This window comes from Lynx rufus, unplaced genomic scaffold (genome assembly GCF_022079265.1).
Source record: "Lynx rufus isolate CCGP_SWC_20201006 ecotype Redwood Valley unplaced genomic scaffold, mLynRuf1.p SCAF_4, whole genome shotgun sequence".
NCBI lineage: Eukaryota > Metazoa > Chordata > Mammalia > Carnivora > Felidae > Lynx > Lynx rufus.
Window position 1 is genome coordinate 119,058,800 of NW_025814856.1, and position 15,859 is coordinate 119,074,658.

Genomic DNA, 15,859 nt, shown 5'->3' on the forward strand with positions numbered 1-15,859 from the left:
TTCTCTTGCCTAGCGTGTTTTCAAGGTTCATCCGTGTTTTAGTATGTGACAAGAGTTCCTTCCTTTTTTAAGGCTGCACAGTATTTCGCTAGACGTGTATGCTACATTTTCTGTATTCATCAGTCGGTGGGTATCTGGGTTGCTTCCAGCTCTGGCCTATTGTGAATAATGCCTGGAACAAGGATGTACAAATCTCTCTTCGAGATCCTGCTTTCAGTTCTTTTGGGTATACACCTAGAAGTGGGATGGTTGGATCATACAGTAGTTTTATTTTCAATGTTTTGAGGAACCGCCATACTGTTTTCCCTAGCGGCTGCACCACTTTGCATTCCCACCAACAGAGCTCGAGTGTTCTAATTTCTCCACATCCTTGCCAACGCTTAGTTTCTGTTCTTTTGATAGCGGCCATCTTAATGAGTGTGAGGTGATATCTCATGGTGGCTTGGGTTTGCTTTTCTCTAACCTAGAATGATTCCTATAGTGGAAGAGGAAGTAACTTTGGCAGGGAGAACCAGGCTTTGGAGCCAAAATTTGGGATTGGAGTCCTTGCCATAGCTTTGATGTTGGCTCATGTTCAACACAGCCTCACCACCATCTCACTTCTCTCGGCCATACAATCGAAGACTAATAACCACCCTACCTCTCTTTTCCATGTTACCACTAAGGAGCTTCGAGTTCATCTTTAAGGATAACAAAGCTATGAACTTTGTTCCAAAGAGCCATTCATGTGTAAACACAAGGTATTATGGGCAACTTGTCAAGATCTCCTTAAGGTCTCCAGAACAAGGCAGGACCCTGAAGTGTCATCATAGTAAACATTATCAGCGATTCACGCCAAATCCTACGGTGACATCGATCTTAAAATCTAAACTACACTGAACCGAGCACTTATCACTTTATCTACACTGTGAGTCCGACCATATGTCTCTGCTATTCCCCCTTCAACGACTGGAAACAAATTCAGAGTTTTGAGTTTCAACTGTTTCCTTCTTGAAGCTGCTAAGACAATAACGGATTAAATAAGATGAACCAAGCAGCCATACTTCTTGTAAAGTTATCCCCAGAGATAAATGTACAATGTTGTTTCGGAGGCTGTGGTGGTGTCTGCAGTGTAACTAAGGTTGACAGACTGCCTGCATGTGGGTGGCTGTCTCCTTTCCAGCTGTGACCAACTGAATTATATCACCTGTCCCGTTTGATGTATTAGGATATGCCCAAGCTCAAGATGCATGTTGCTGCAATAGGGAAATTAATGTCCACCACTGGAGGCAATTAATAATGATTAGGAGCAAAACAGCGGGGTTAAATCTGTGCATTTAACAGAGTGTTCATACACTTTTATACTATATTTCAGTCTTGTTGCTCAAAGGGGGAAAAAAAGCCCTTTTGGGGGACTAGAACAATCTTATCTTAATTAACATGTAAACCTATATGAAATGTCAAAGTCGCTTCAATGAGACATGTTTATTCATTATTTACTTAATCCTTGCTTCCTGGGGTTAGAAAAAAAAATACTGCACAAACAGTAGTAGACTAAGGAGAGAAATGTTCAGACTCACTTGAGTACTTAGTTGAACTCCCGGACTTTGTGAACAGCTGCATTTGACTCATTGATTGGGGTGAGGAATTCTCACCTCTTTTATTTTATGATCCCGCAGTTAATATACTTAAAAAAAAAAAAGGCAGCAAATTGGCACACCATAGATTTGCAATGGTTGGTTTAGTGCAACTCTATAAAATCTGCATGTAAAATACTTAGCGGTGGGTAACGGTAACTGATTTCCTTTTGGTGACTAACGCGTGGATATAAATTTCAATATTAGAAATTTAAACTGAACAAGGGATTTTGCCTGAAAAAATGCAGAAAACATTGAAAGCAAGTTAGGTATAAATCTATAAGACAGAGGAGCCTAAACAGTATTGATGTATTTGAACACGCATGCACCTCTGACTAGGCATTTATGTCACCATGTATTAGTGGAAAGCATACACAACACAAATATTCATTGATCAGATATTTTATTAGGAAATTTCATTAAATAGATTAAAATGTAATTGGCCACCAGCTGGACTTTATAGCTCCAAGAAGATTATATATTTAAGTGATACTGCAATTCTTATTAATTAAAAACTGTGAGATAGAGGTCTTAGAAAACTTTAAAGCCCTATTTTATTTTAATGGAATCTACAAGTAGAGACTCCGAAATGATTCCTTCGTCGTGAACTCGCTATGGTGACATTGGTGTCATTGAAGTTCTGTCTGCAACCTGAGCTCATGAGGCAGTCCAAGTCTCATGGGGATGGCTCCTCCTTGAATTCTTCCTTCAGTTGTGTCCCCAAGAGTATGTCAGCCTGCATGATCTCAAAAGAGACTCAATTAAAATGAAAAAATTCACTCAGTCATCAGTCTTTTGGCTAACTTAACCCAGATATCCAGATAGTGGATGTAACTAAATATTTGATTGAATTTTAACAGCAGATGCAAATACGTGGCACCATTTTTTTCCGGGTGGACATTTACATCCTGTGATTCAATGTCTACCCAGTAGTTTAGTTTCAACTATTCACTTATTTGTTTATTAAATAGCCTTCGTGTCCTTACCGCTGTTACTTGGCTATTTGCCTCAAAATCTCACCAGGGCTGAGCATGGCTAAGTTTCAAGACCGGATAAGCCCGCTCCTTTTTTCGACGAGCTGCATCACTTTGACTACATTATTTTTTTATTACTTTTAGGAATTTGTTCATTCATCGGGTATTTTTTGAGTACTAGCTGTATGTAAAGCACTCTGCTGGACGATCAATCACAGACATAGCAAACAAGACCACAAGGAGACCTCTCTCAAACTTAGCAGCATTGGTTAAGTGTGGACTTTGCGCTGAGCATTCTCCATTCACGGAGAGTAAAACGATAGGGTAGGCATTATTCCTATTTACATTTGGACATTGAGCCTTGGGGAGATGACTCTGACCTGTCCAAGGTCACACGGTGGTGATAGCAGAGTTGGGATTCCAACCTTGGCCTTCTGTTCTCAGGGTCCTGGGGTCTTGCCTTCACACAACAGCAGTCTCTTAAGGAACCAGCTGACCCAATAGTAGATCAAGGGGTTATGTTCATGCAGCTCTTCTCTGCCAAAGATCAGCTTCTCGGTCAGTAATTCCTGGAAAGTCACAAATTAATTGAGTCTGCCCCAATTGTCAGATAATGCTGGTGTTTAAGGTGCAGCTGCCCCACCGTGTCACCACAAGTAGAAGACAGTGCTTGACCTCCACAGTGGCCCTAGCCTCTCCCCTTAACCCACTGCTCTCACTTCTCAGCTTCCCATTGGATCTTCAGCTTCCCGAACAGTCATGGCCTCTTCGCTGTTGGCAACAGGTTGGGCAATTCTTTTACAGCTTGAGGAACTTGAGCTGTCCACTCGGCTCACTGTTCCGCCCTCTTCCCTAGTTCTGGTGCCTCCTGGAGGCATGGATGACAGTCATCACACACCAGCCTGGCTCTAGCGAGGCCACCTGATGTGGCAGCTTCCTGCCCCTCTGCCCTTCCCCACCTTGCCAAAGAGGAAGGAATGGGTAACCCAAGAAGAGAAATGCACTAGTTCTTACACTTGGGGTGCATCACAATCTTCTGGGGACCTACTAAAAACATAGGTAACCGAACTCTTCTCCGAGCCTCCAAAATCTGTACAAGTGTGTTTTAGCACATTTCCCAGGTGATGAAGATGTATACCAAAACAAAATGAGATCCTAGATGAATGTGCATAGCACAGAGCCTGGCTACCTTAGAGTTGCCACTCAGTGGTATATTATCTATTGCTCCATGACAAATTACTTCAAAACCTGGCAGCTGGAACAAGAAACATTTATTACCTCACACTTCCTGTGTGTCAGAAAGCCAAGAGTGGCCTAGTTGTATGCCTTTACCTCAAGGTCTCTCATGAGGTGCCCTCAAGGACTACGGTTGGCCAAAGAATTTCAAGACTCAACTTGTGCAAAAGGCTTTGCTTCCAAGCTCGTTCATGGTTGTCAGCTGGCCCCAGATCCTTGAAGGCTATTGCACAGAAGGCACCACAACATCATGTGGATCTCTCCATAGGGCCAACCACAATATGGCAGCTTACTTTCACCAGAGTATTGAAAAAGAGAGAGAACTCAAGACAGAAGTCATAGTCTTCCTAATATTCAGAGTAACATCTTATCAATGCTGTCATATTCCAGTTTTTGGAAGAGAGTCCATACTTAAGGTAGTACACAAAGCCATGAATGCTAGAAGGCAGTGGTTATTGGGGGCCATCTTAAAGCCTACCCACCAAAGGTGGCCCGTTTCTCTTCAGTTTGGGGAGTTAGAGCCAGTTAGTGGGACTCACCAGTGGAAATATTTTTTAGAGTTATTGGAGAGGAGAAGACGTCAACCAGTAATCTGGAGTACTGGTATCAGTTACATCCTATATACATTCGTTACAGTGGCCTTGGCATCATCAGTTCATCCATCCATCCATCCATCCATCCATCAAATAATCACTTATTGTTCACGGTCTTTTGTGCTAGGTACTGCTCTGGACACTGGTGGCACAACAGTGAAAAACTTAGGTAAAGAGCCCACCTTCAGTGGATTCAACAGTTTATTTGAAGGTGTAAACAAGGAAACAGGCAACCACATGAGGAGACAGAAGCTCTGATACACCCTGCTAGAGAGTGATGGCAGTCCACTGTAGAGGCTGTCTGCTCAAGTTCATGAGCTGGTCAGGGAAGACTTCCAGGAGGAGGTGACACTTAGGCTGAGACACGAGAACAAGAAAAGTTTTGTCAAGTGGAGAGCAGTCTATGCAGGAATGAGAGCAATGAGAGAAGCATGAATTTTTCCAGATTTCAGGTGGAGGTCAGAGTAAGTCTTCCTCAAGTGAGGTAAGTGAAGGTAAGGATAGGTCCCTAGGGTAATAACATTTCCAAAAGTATAATGGAACTTGAATAAGGCAAATAGGCCAAAAAAGAAGCTTATTTTTCATCTCCTTAGTCTCTTAACTAGAAAGTTTACTCAATTTCCATTAGTGTGATCATTAATATATTTTAATTCAATATACTATTTTTATCTTATTTTGTGATCCCGGTAGAATTTCATAAGGATAATTTGGGTTATCATGTGCTAATCAAAAGTTCTTATCAGCAATTTCATGTCTTTGATTAATAAAAGTGGGAATGAGAATTAATTAATTAACACAGTTTGCTTTTCCTCAATTCCTTTAACTATTTTATATTTTATTTTATCTTACCATAAGGCTCTGCCTCTGTAAGTGGTCTTAAAACCTCAGTGATCTGGGGCAGGATATAAATAAACACATACATAAAATTCTTACTACATATATTAATAATCACACTTGGGGGAAATGGACTAAACTTTCTAGTTAAGAGACTAAGGCCATCAAATCAGGGTTGAATTAAAAGAGAACATACAACAGCATCAAAAAAAAAAAAAAACAACCAAAAACCAAAACCACAAGTTGTGTTTATAATTAATTTCCATAAAATATAAGAAAATGGAAACTTGAAAACAAAAGAGAGAAAAAAATATGATAGGTATATCATTGTGAGATGGGTTTGACTGCAAGTAACAGAAAACTCCAAATGACAGTGGCTTAAACAAGACAGAAATTTATTTTTTCTGTGTCTGTGGCACTCCCTCCTGTCAGAAACTTAAGACTTTTTTGATCCCATGGTTCCATATTGGGCTGATTTAAGCAGTAGGTCCAAGATGATAGTATCTGCATTCCAAGATGGAGGATGAAGGAAGGATGGAGAAGAAGACATGGAATATCCTGTGTTACATCTTAAGGTAGATTCTTGGAAGCTGCCAAACAACCCATTTGCTTTTATCTCATTGACCAGATCTTAGTCATATGGCCACACCTAGCTGCAAGGGAGCCTGGGGAATGTAGTCTTTACTCAGACGACCAAGTCTCCAGCTAAAAGTGTGAGAAAGGAAGAATCATATCACGAAAGACAGAGTTGCAGGAACCACTCTGTCACAACAGGCATATAGTAACCAAAAGAAAACTAGCATAAAATAATATCAGATAAAACAGACTGACCTTAGGTGAAAGGCATTACTGTCGATAATGAACATCAGTACATATTTTTTAAAAGATTTCACTAGGAACTTGTACGTACTTAGTGATGAATCTTCAAAACATGTAAAACAAGAATTGACAGATTCTAAGAAGAAATGACAAATAGGCCATCACTGAGGGAGACATTCAGTGGTTGATAAATCAAGCAGAGAAAAAAAAAGTCACAGAAAATTGGACATCACAAGATTATTCTGATGGATATACATAAATAGTATTTCTAACAATGCGAGAATAGAGATTATTTTCAAGCACACAGAAAACAATGATGGAAGTTGACCATATTATAAGCCAAAATCAAGCATTGACAAATTTCAGATAATTGGTATATGTCATTTACTGACATTTACTGACAACAATGAAATTAAATTTTAACTGAGTTATAAAAAGATGACTTCTAAAAGCCCACTTGTTTTGAACATTTAAAGCATATGTTTTAAAGGACCCATGGTTACTCATGGTTCGTGGTGAAAATGAGAAGATGCTTAATATGAAAAATGAATAAGAAAAATATTATCAACGAAATTTGTGGAATGAAGAACTAGTATCTAGAATATATAAAGAACTCTCAAATCGCAACAGCAAAAATCAAAACTAATCAATTAGAACATGGGCAAATGACATGAAGAGGTATGTTACTGAAAAAGATATGCAGATGGAAAATAAGCACATGAAAACGTGTTTAACATCATTAATCTAGGGAAATGCACATTAAAACTACGATGAGATATCACTCCTATGAGAACAGCTAAAAAAAAAAAATAGTGACAACACCAAATACCAGTAAGGATGCAGAGAAACTCGATCACTCATACGTTGCTGGTAGGAATGTAAAATGTACAACCACTCTGAAAAACAGTTTGGCAATTTCTTAAAAAACTAAACACGCAACTATCACATAACCCAACAATTGCACTCCTGGGGACTTATCCCGGAGAAATGAAAACTTATGTTCACAGCAGCTTCATTGGTAATAACCAAAAACTGGAAACAAATGAAGTATCTTTTTTTTCCAATTTTTAAAAAAGTTTATTTTTGAGAGAGAGCATGCGAGCAGGGAAGGGTCAGAGAGAAAGGGGCACTGTCAGTGCAGAGCCCAATGCGGGGAGCAAACTCACAAACTGTGAGATCACGATCTGAGCTGAAATCAAGTCAGGCGCTCAACCAACTGAGCCACCCAGGCGCCCCCAAATATCTTTCATTGGGTGAATGGTGGAATAAATTGTGGTACATCCATACAACGGAATAGTATTCAGCAATAAAAAGGAACATGTTTTGATTATTGGTACATCCAATAGTCTAGATACATCTTCAGAGAATTATGATAAGTGAAAAAAGCCAATTCTCAAAAGTTACATACTGTGTGATTCCATTTATATAACATTCTTCAGAGAACAGAGTTAAACACACGAACAAGAGATTAGTTGTTGGCAGGAGTTGAGGAGGGGATGGGCGCAGGAAGGAAACTAGAGTGGCCATGGGAAGGGCGACACGAGCGGCCCCTGAAGTGATGGAAATGTTCTGTGCCTTGGCTGTGTCAATGCTGATATCCTGGTTGTGATCTCATGCTGTAGTTTTGTAAGATGTTACCACTGGGGAAACTGGACAAAGCATACAGGTGCTCTCGCTGTATTATTTCTTACAGCTGCATGTGACTCCATAACCATCTCAAAATAAAAGTTTTAAGTTTTTTTTAAATCTTGTGGGATGCAACGAAAGTGGTACTTTCACAGAGACCAACACGTACTAAAAAGAAGAAAGGCTTAAAATTAATGATATAATCAATTAGAAAAATGACAGCACAATGAACTCAAAGTAGAAGAAAGGAAGTATTAAAGGACGGAAGTTGATGAAATAAGAATGACAAAAATACTGCAGGGAGGGCTGACCAAGCTGAAAAGTGATTCTCCACAAAGACTAACAATGCGGACAAACCTCTGGCAAGGTTCATCTCGAAAAGAGAGAGGTGCCAATTGCCAATGTCAAGGAGAAAAAGGAACAAGCTATAGGTGCAGCAGACTCTAAGAATATTTCAGACAATTCTTTACTGATACATTTGGAAATATAGATAAAGTGGACACATTTCTAGAAAAATATAATTGACCAAAGTACTTTTTTTTTAATGTTTATTTATTTTTGAGAGGGAGAGAGACAGAGTGTGAGCAGGGAAGGGGCAGAGAGAGAGGGAGACACAGAATGTGAAGCAGGCTCCAGGCTCTGAGCTGTCAGCACAGAGCCCGATGTGGGGCTCGAACTCACAAACCGTGAGATCATGACCTGAGCCAAAGTCGGATGCTTAACCAACTGAGCCACCCAGGCACCCCCAAAGTACTTTTGATAAAGGAGGAAATCTAGTTGAATAACCATTAAACTATTTTCACATGGAAAACTCCAGATCTACCAAACTTACAAGACATAAGTCATATGTGATTGTTATGTTACACAAGCTTTTCTCAAAACATTAAAAACAAAGGAAGGAAGGAAGGAAGGAGGGAAGGAAGGAAGGAAGAAAGAAAGAAAGAAGGAAATGGGCACCTGAGTGGCTTATTCAGTTGGGGGAGTCTTGATTTCTGCTCAGGTCGTGATCTCACGATTGTGGGATTGAGCCCCTCTTCAGACTCCAAGCTGCACTTAGAGCCTACTTGAGATCCTCTCTCCTTCCCCCCAGCTTTCTGTCTCTCTCTCTCTCTCTCTCTCTCTAAAAAAAAAAAAAAAAAGAAAGAAAGAAAGAAAGAAAGAAGAAGGAAAGACTTTAAGTAATTTATTGAGGCTGATATAATCTTGATATCAAATCTAGATAAAGACAGATCATGTGCTCTAAATACTAAATAAAATAAAAGTAAAACAAATTTTTTTAACAAATAAGAGATCAAGCAGAGTTTACTCCAGAAATTCACCATTGGTTCAATATTAGGAAAAATTCTCACTTTAATTTACCATATCAAGAAATTAAAGGAGAAAAACTACATGTGCATCGTAATAGGTATGGAATTCAGTAAAATTCTAAAATTTGCTCATCATAAGGATCCTATAAAAATTATTGCATGCCAGCTACAGATGACATGTGTAAGGATGCTCATAGAAGCAAAGACTGGAAAGAGCCCAGATGGCCATAAACAAGAGATTGGATGAACACACTGTGGAAATTTGCAGCAAGGAATACAGCAGCGAAAGCGCATAAATTATGGGCACGACAAAGCAAGGGTGAGTCTCACGGACGTAATGTTGAACAAAAAGGGAAAATGGAGGCAAATCTAAAAATACATGCTTTCAGGGATATATAGAAAACTTTAGGTGAAACAGAGAGTGATTAACACAAAACACACAACAGTATTACCTCAGGGCAGTCGGGGAAGAGGCACCTTTGAAGGTGGCTTCTTTTGAAAACCAGACTAAAAGGGAAGTACAAGGAAGAGCACATAATGTTCTTTAGGCTTTTCCCACTTATTTTCGGTCTCACATTTGTGGGCCAGCATTATTTCTATCTATAACAGCTACTATTTATTTTAGTGGGCACTTACTATGTGCCAGGCGGTAGGCAAAATATATCATAGGCATTAGCTCGGCTTCCTTCTCCCTCATGAGGCACCTTCTGCAATTACTCTCCTTTTCCAGATGTGGGAACTGGTCACATGATTAGGATCAACTAGAACCAGGGTTGGGATCCGAAGCTGTTGGTCCACATGCTATATCGCCTATGAGTTCAGAAAATAGAACTGCCACTTTTTTTTAGAGAGAGAGAGAGAGGAAGAGAGAGAGAGGGAGCAGGAAAGGGGCAGGGAAAGAGGGAGAGAGAGAATCCCAAGCAGGCTCGAAGCACAGCGTGGAGCTCAACGCAGGGATCGATCTCACAACCATGAGATCGTGACCTGAGCCGAAATCAAGAACTGGATACTTAACCACCCTGGCTGAGCCACCCTGGCTCCCCTAGAACTCCCACTTTTAAGGACTTGATTTGAGTAAAGCAAAGGGCACTTGAAATACTATCCAATGCTCAGGAATGGGGATGTTAGCCCTTTTCTAGGGGACAGCAAATTCAGTGCAGTAGAAAAACCACTTTATACCAAGCTTTTACTGAGTGTAGTATCACCTTTGATTGGCCCAGATGTGCATCGGCATTCGTGGAAGGTCATGGAGAGCTGTAACTCTACGCACTGCTGTATTTCTTTAAAATTACCCCCAAAGAAGCTACGGGACTTACAGACCGAAGGCATGTTTTGTTTACAATCTCACACTGGCCTAAATCAACCATAACTAAAACTGTTCTCAGAGTTCCAAAGTAACCTCTTACTAACATGATCTGTAATTCTGATTAATTTCTATTGCTCTCAGCGGGTGTGAGTTCCCATGTTTTCTTCCTGAACAGGAGCCGAACTGCTCATTTGTTTGAGGTGCTCCTCTGAGAGAGGAAGAGGTTGGGCATCTAGACTCAAGTTAGTTTCCTTTTGCTCTTGTTATTATAACAACAAATGGGTAAATAAATGGATTACCTTTGCAGGTACCTAGCCTAATTCATTTCAGCCCATTTTCTCAAATTCAGTGCAGAGTAGACTGAGCTGAGGGCTCGGTGGCTTTGGATTTGTCCTCATGATAAGGATGGCTGTCATCTATTCTGCACCTACCATGTTCAGGGTCTGGAGACGCTCCATATTCAGCATTTCATTAATAACGTATTAATAACGTATTAATTATGTTATGTAATTAACGTATTAATAACGTTCCTTCATCTGTGCCGAAGATGAAGAACTTGGGACTCTGCGAAGTGAGTCACGTTGATCAAGGCCACAAAGTTAGAAAGGAGCGAGCCGGGATTTGAACCCAAATCAGGCAAAGCTTCTCCTCTCACTTACAAGCTGCCTAGATGGGGATGGTCTTTTTGATTGGTTGAGACTAACAAGTCGACTAAAAGAACATCACACCCTAGTCTTGAGTTTTGGATCTCTCTTCTGTGTGCACTCTCTCCACGATATGGAAAACAAAGAGTTGATCTCATTCCAACACAAACACATTTCTGACCCTGAAGGCAAGGTGGTGTTTCTGTCTTTCATTATCACTGGTAAAGAAAAAAAGAATTGCTACTAACTTGGAGGAAGTCTGTAATTCAAAGTTGATATATGCTAAATGTGAAATGGTTACTTTAAGACAATTTAATGTTTTCATTTGAAAGATGATGGAGGCATGGGATCATTTCAATATCTTCATGGTATCATCAGCTCTATAGCCGGACAAATAAATAGATAGACTTATAATATCACCATTCAAATGATTAAAAAGAAATAAAATGATGCCAGATGTTTATTTGGAATAACCCACAGAACACATTGAAAACAATTCCTATTTCTGCAACTGGAAATTGGAATTGATCATTACTGGGCATTAAATGCGCGTATGTTTTTCTGAAGTTCCTAAATCTATTTAATTTCTATGTTGACAGAGATATTAGACAGCTGTTTCAAAATCTGTCTCTCTTTCCTGAGCTATGCATAAGAAATCTTTATGTTAAACCACGAAATGTCAATGAGAGCTCTTCAGTGTACTAATCAGCCTGCGAGTGGAATGTGTGTGGCTGGAAGCAATAACCTTAACTTACATTCTCAATAGTCTTGATTGCCCCACATGCACCCCCTGAAGACATGGCTGTTGAAGGCACCAACTCCAAAGTGCAGCCTGCGTTGCCAGCTCTGACGATTAGAGTCAGGGACAATGAGTTAGCAGACGAGACGTGTTCTCCGCAAATGGCTTGGTCAGTGACTCCCTGCGTACCCCAGGGGACCGGTCCTGAAGCCTCTGCCTCTCTTACCCTATGGCCTGATCTCAGTCCCATCCACCCTCCTCCAGGGGGCCTACCATGGGCACCAGATACAAGAAAGAGGAGAGCCAGCTTCGTTCCTCAGAGTTCTTTAAGGGCAGGCTGGTGGGTGAACTCGATAATTGACATCATTCCAACATCACTTAGCTTGTTTGAAAACATTTCACAGCCCAAACAAAATCTCATACACAATCGTGCTCTTTGTAGTGTCATTTGTGAAAAAAAAAAAAAGTATTAAGTTGAGATGTCTTTGAATAAGGAAACGGTTACATGAATTATGCTAAAATGGTTACGAGAATTACGCTAAATTCACACAGTGGATTATAGCAGACCCACTGAAAACAGTTTACCACAATCAGAAGGTCAAAAAAAAAAGAAAACCCCCCCTCTATTTATGAGCTTGGTGAATCTTCCAAAACAAAGTTTGGTCTTTTGTCTCTTAAGATTAGAAATCTGACTTTGTCAGCACACCCAGAGGTGATCTGTTTCTCGGGAATGGACACGCTAACCATACTTTTTACATGGAGGCATTAAAGCAGAGTGCCAATATATCATTGCAAATTCAGAAATCTGTTACATGCCCTGAAATACTTGGATGGGCAAAATAGATGGGCACAATCAGCATATTCTACTCCTAGCAATAAGCTACATGGGAAATAATCTCCTGTTCGCCACAGTCATTTACCTGCCACCGTTTACTGAGTGTTTATAGTGTGCCAGGTACTCTACCAAGACTTATCAGTATCTCATTTAATGAGATCATGTTTGCAAAGCACTTAGCACGTGCCTCCCCCCACGCTAAGTGCTCCATATTTGTTAGCTGCTGTTGTTTCTATTGCCACTTTTCCTTCTCGACTTATCACGATATCCAGTTGACATTCTCCCCTTTCTGCAAATTAGAAAATGAAGACAAAGGAATTCAGTCGCTGCCCAAGCTAGCTATTAAGTGGCAGAATCACAACGAGAAATACAATTGTCAGAGGAGCTGGAACACCCAGTCACCAAGGTCTTTGGCAGAGCCCTGGGGAAGCACAGTCAGAAGGTTGTGCTGTGAGTATAGAATCACAACAAAGGGAGTTAGAAGAATTAAACCTTTAGTAGCATCAGGCCAAAACAACTTGCTATGTTCACCTCCTGGTAGGATGATCCGGCATTTGAGACCCACTGGCTGAGACTTGCTTTCCCCTGAATAAGAGAGAGAAGCTAATATTTACTGAGAATTGGTGTGACAGCCTTCATTTAATTTTCATCAAAACATCATGAAGCAGTTAGGGAACATTCCCCAAGATGCCACCGCTGATATGCTGTAGAGCCTGGACTCCAACTCTGGACCATCCCACTCCAAAGCCCAGTCTTTAACCCTGAACTCTGTCACCTACCAACACAGAGACATAGGTGTGGCTAGTCCCGTTTTTCAGAGGAGGAAACTGACGAACAACTTAAATCACATGCCCCCAAGGCATTCGGTCTGTGACTAAATGACAGAGAAGAAATACGAAGTTTGTTTGAGTACAAATTACATTGTATTAGCTTGCTCAGGTCGCCATAACAAAATGCCACACAGCCTGGATGGCTTAAACAACAGGAATGTATTTTCTTACAGTTCTGGAGGCTAGAAGTCCAAGATCAAGATGTCAGCAGGTGTGGCTTCTCCTGAGACCTCTTTCTTTGGCTTGCAGGTGGCCACCTCTTTGCTGTGTCTTCACATGGTCATTCCTCTACTGTGTCTCTCTCCATGTGGTCCAAATTTCCTCTTTTTTATAAGGACACATTCATACTAGATTAGGGCCAACCTTAAGCACCTCATTTTAACTTAATCACACCTTTAAAGACCTTTTCTCTGAATATGATCACATACAATGGGCATGAGGGGTTAGGACTTCAACATACGAATTTTGGGAGGACAGAATTCAATCCATAGCATGCATCTTCTTAGCCCGGAAACAATACTGCTGCCCATAAAGGGATTGTTTCATATTTTTGATAGTTTTTAAAAATGCCATTTTCAGGCCACATAGTCATGCTGGAAAACTATTTTCTTATTTCTGATGATGAACCGGAGGATAGCCTGCTTGCTGTTAGCTCCTTTGTTCGTTCATTCATTTAGAAATAGAATGCCAATTGGCAAAAGGGAAAACGATTAACTAGAACTCATGGAATTTCAAAATGACTCACCAAATCCTCTTGCTTGGGGCACTCTATAACATGTATTTCGCTATCCAACCAGAGCTTAAATCAAATAGCGAAATTATTGAAATCAAGGCAGTATGAAGAATATCCAGAAGTATAAACCCCTTCAAGGAAGTTAAAATTTAGTTGAGGAGACAAAAGCATAAATATATGAGACATTAATAACAACTCATGACAGTAATACAAGTAATGCCACAAGGCAAAATAGGATGAATTGTAGAATATAGAAGCCAGAAAGTAGATGCTGTGAATACAGAGAAAGGCCAGTGACTGAGAAGGGTAATCCAGGAAGGTTTCCTGGAAGAAGAGGAAGTTATCATGTTGAGTAAGTCAGAAGCGAATTCCCTCGGAAGCATCCCTTGGGGATATTAGCACCCATCTCTCCGCATCTCACAGGTGCTGTGAGATTCAACACATGTTCAACGAAGCCATGTATCTGGGCGCGGCTGACAGGAGATGGGAACCCGAAGAGGGAGGAAATGACTGGATAAATGTTGGGCGGAGCCTGCAGGGGATGGGGAAAAGAAAGGAAATTCCCAGAACACCCGTAGTGGCCAGAATGAATCTGCACGAATTTGGAAATTCAGAGCAAGAAACACCTTTCCCCTGGTTTGGCTCAGAGGCACTATGGTGGCATTTAGGGCAAGTCAGCCGGAAAGGGAAGCAAGACACAGCTGCAGTTCAGATTGTGATGATGAAGAGATGCGCAGGAATCCAAGGTCAGAGAAAAGGCCCGAACTGGCTGCTTGCCTCTTTCACCTTCCAGGAGAGCTAGAAGAGAAGAGGACTGAAAAGATTCCTGGAAGCTTCTGTGCAAGGTAGAGGAAAATAAGAGAGACAGCATATGGTATGAATGCTCCTTACCGGGGAGGAACAGGTGCCCAGCCAGCCAGCCCTCCGGCTGTTGGCTGAAATGGAACCCAGGACCACGTTCGCAAGTCATTTAGTCCTTGAGCTTCATCAGCAGATACATTGGCTTTGTTCTGGAGGCCAGCAAAAAGAAAAAAAAAATGTGTCAGGAAAGTTGGAGGAACTTTCTTGCTATTTCGCTTAGCAGACCAAGGTCAAGTACACGATTCATTCTCTTCAAGAAGGAAGTAGTGTGACAGGGAGGGCGGCAGATGGTGACGAATTGCAGGGAGCTACCTGGGGTGTAGCACTTAATGTGCTCTGGAGTCCAGCTACCTGGGTTCAAACCCCTGTCCTCCACTGACCAGCTGGATGACGTTGAGCAAGTTAATGGAATCTCTCCGTGCCTCAGTTTCCTCATCTGTAAAATGGGATTAATAACGAAGCCTATCTCATGGGGTTATTTCAAGGATTAATTAAGAGAACATATGTCTGATATTTAGGTAACACTGAAGAACCGTTAGCATGAATATTAGTACATGTGAGAGTGGCGGGACATTCTGGGAGTATGAATGGGGCGTGGTTGGGGGAGTGAATTAGAGCAGATGCAAAGAGAGCACAGGGAGAATTTAAAGAGAGAAAAGATGATGGCTCCTAAGGTCATGAACAGACAAATCAGATTGCTAACCAAAAACAAACAAACAAACAAAAACACTCCAAACAAAACAAAAACAAAACAAAGTATCTCGATGCAACGCCTAACAGGAAAAATGTTTCAGGCATGGGAGAAGTGGATTTAGGAGAAGCCGTATTTGACTTTTGGCCTCTGGAAGACTGTCACCAGGATGAGGAGGTGGCCCGAGCCTGGCAACATCCAGAGCCTTGAGGAGA

General features: G+C 41.0%; 1 long non-coding RNA gene across 1 annotated transcript in view; it reads right to left on the reverse strand.

Moving 5' to 3' along the window:
- Positions 1-2,010: 2,010 nt before the first annotated feature.
- The window catches only part of LOC124525166 (uncharacterized), an 85,843-nt gene continuing 71,994 nt past the window's right edge, over positions 2,011-15,859 (reverse strand). Inside the window, exons 6-8 of the long non-coding RNA XR_006965395.1 lie at positions 14,984-15,102; positions 13,531-13,682; positions 2,011-3,159 (exon numbers count right to left, since the gene is read on the reverse strand). This is a non-coding gene — a long non-coding RNA (uncharacterized LOC124525166). The remainder of the gene's footprint in view (positions 3,160-13,530; positions 13,683-14,983; positions 15,103-15,859) is intronic.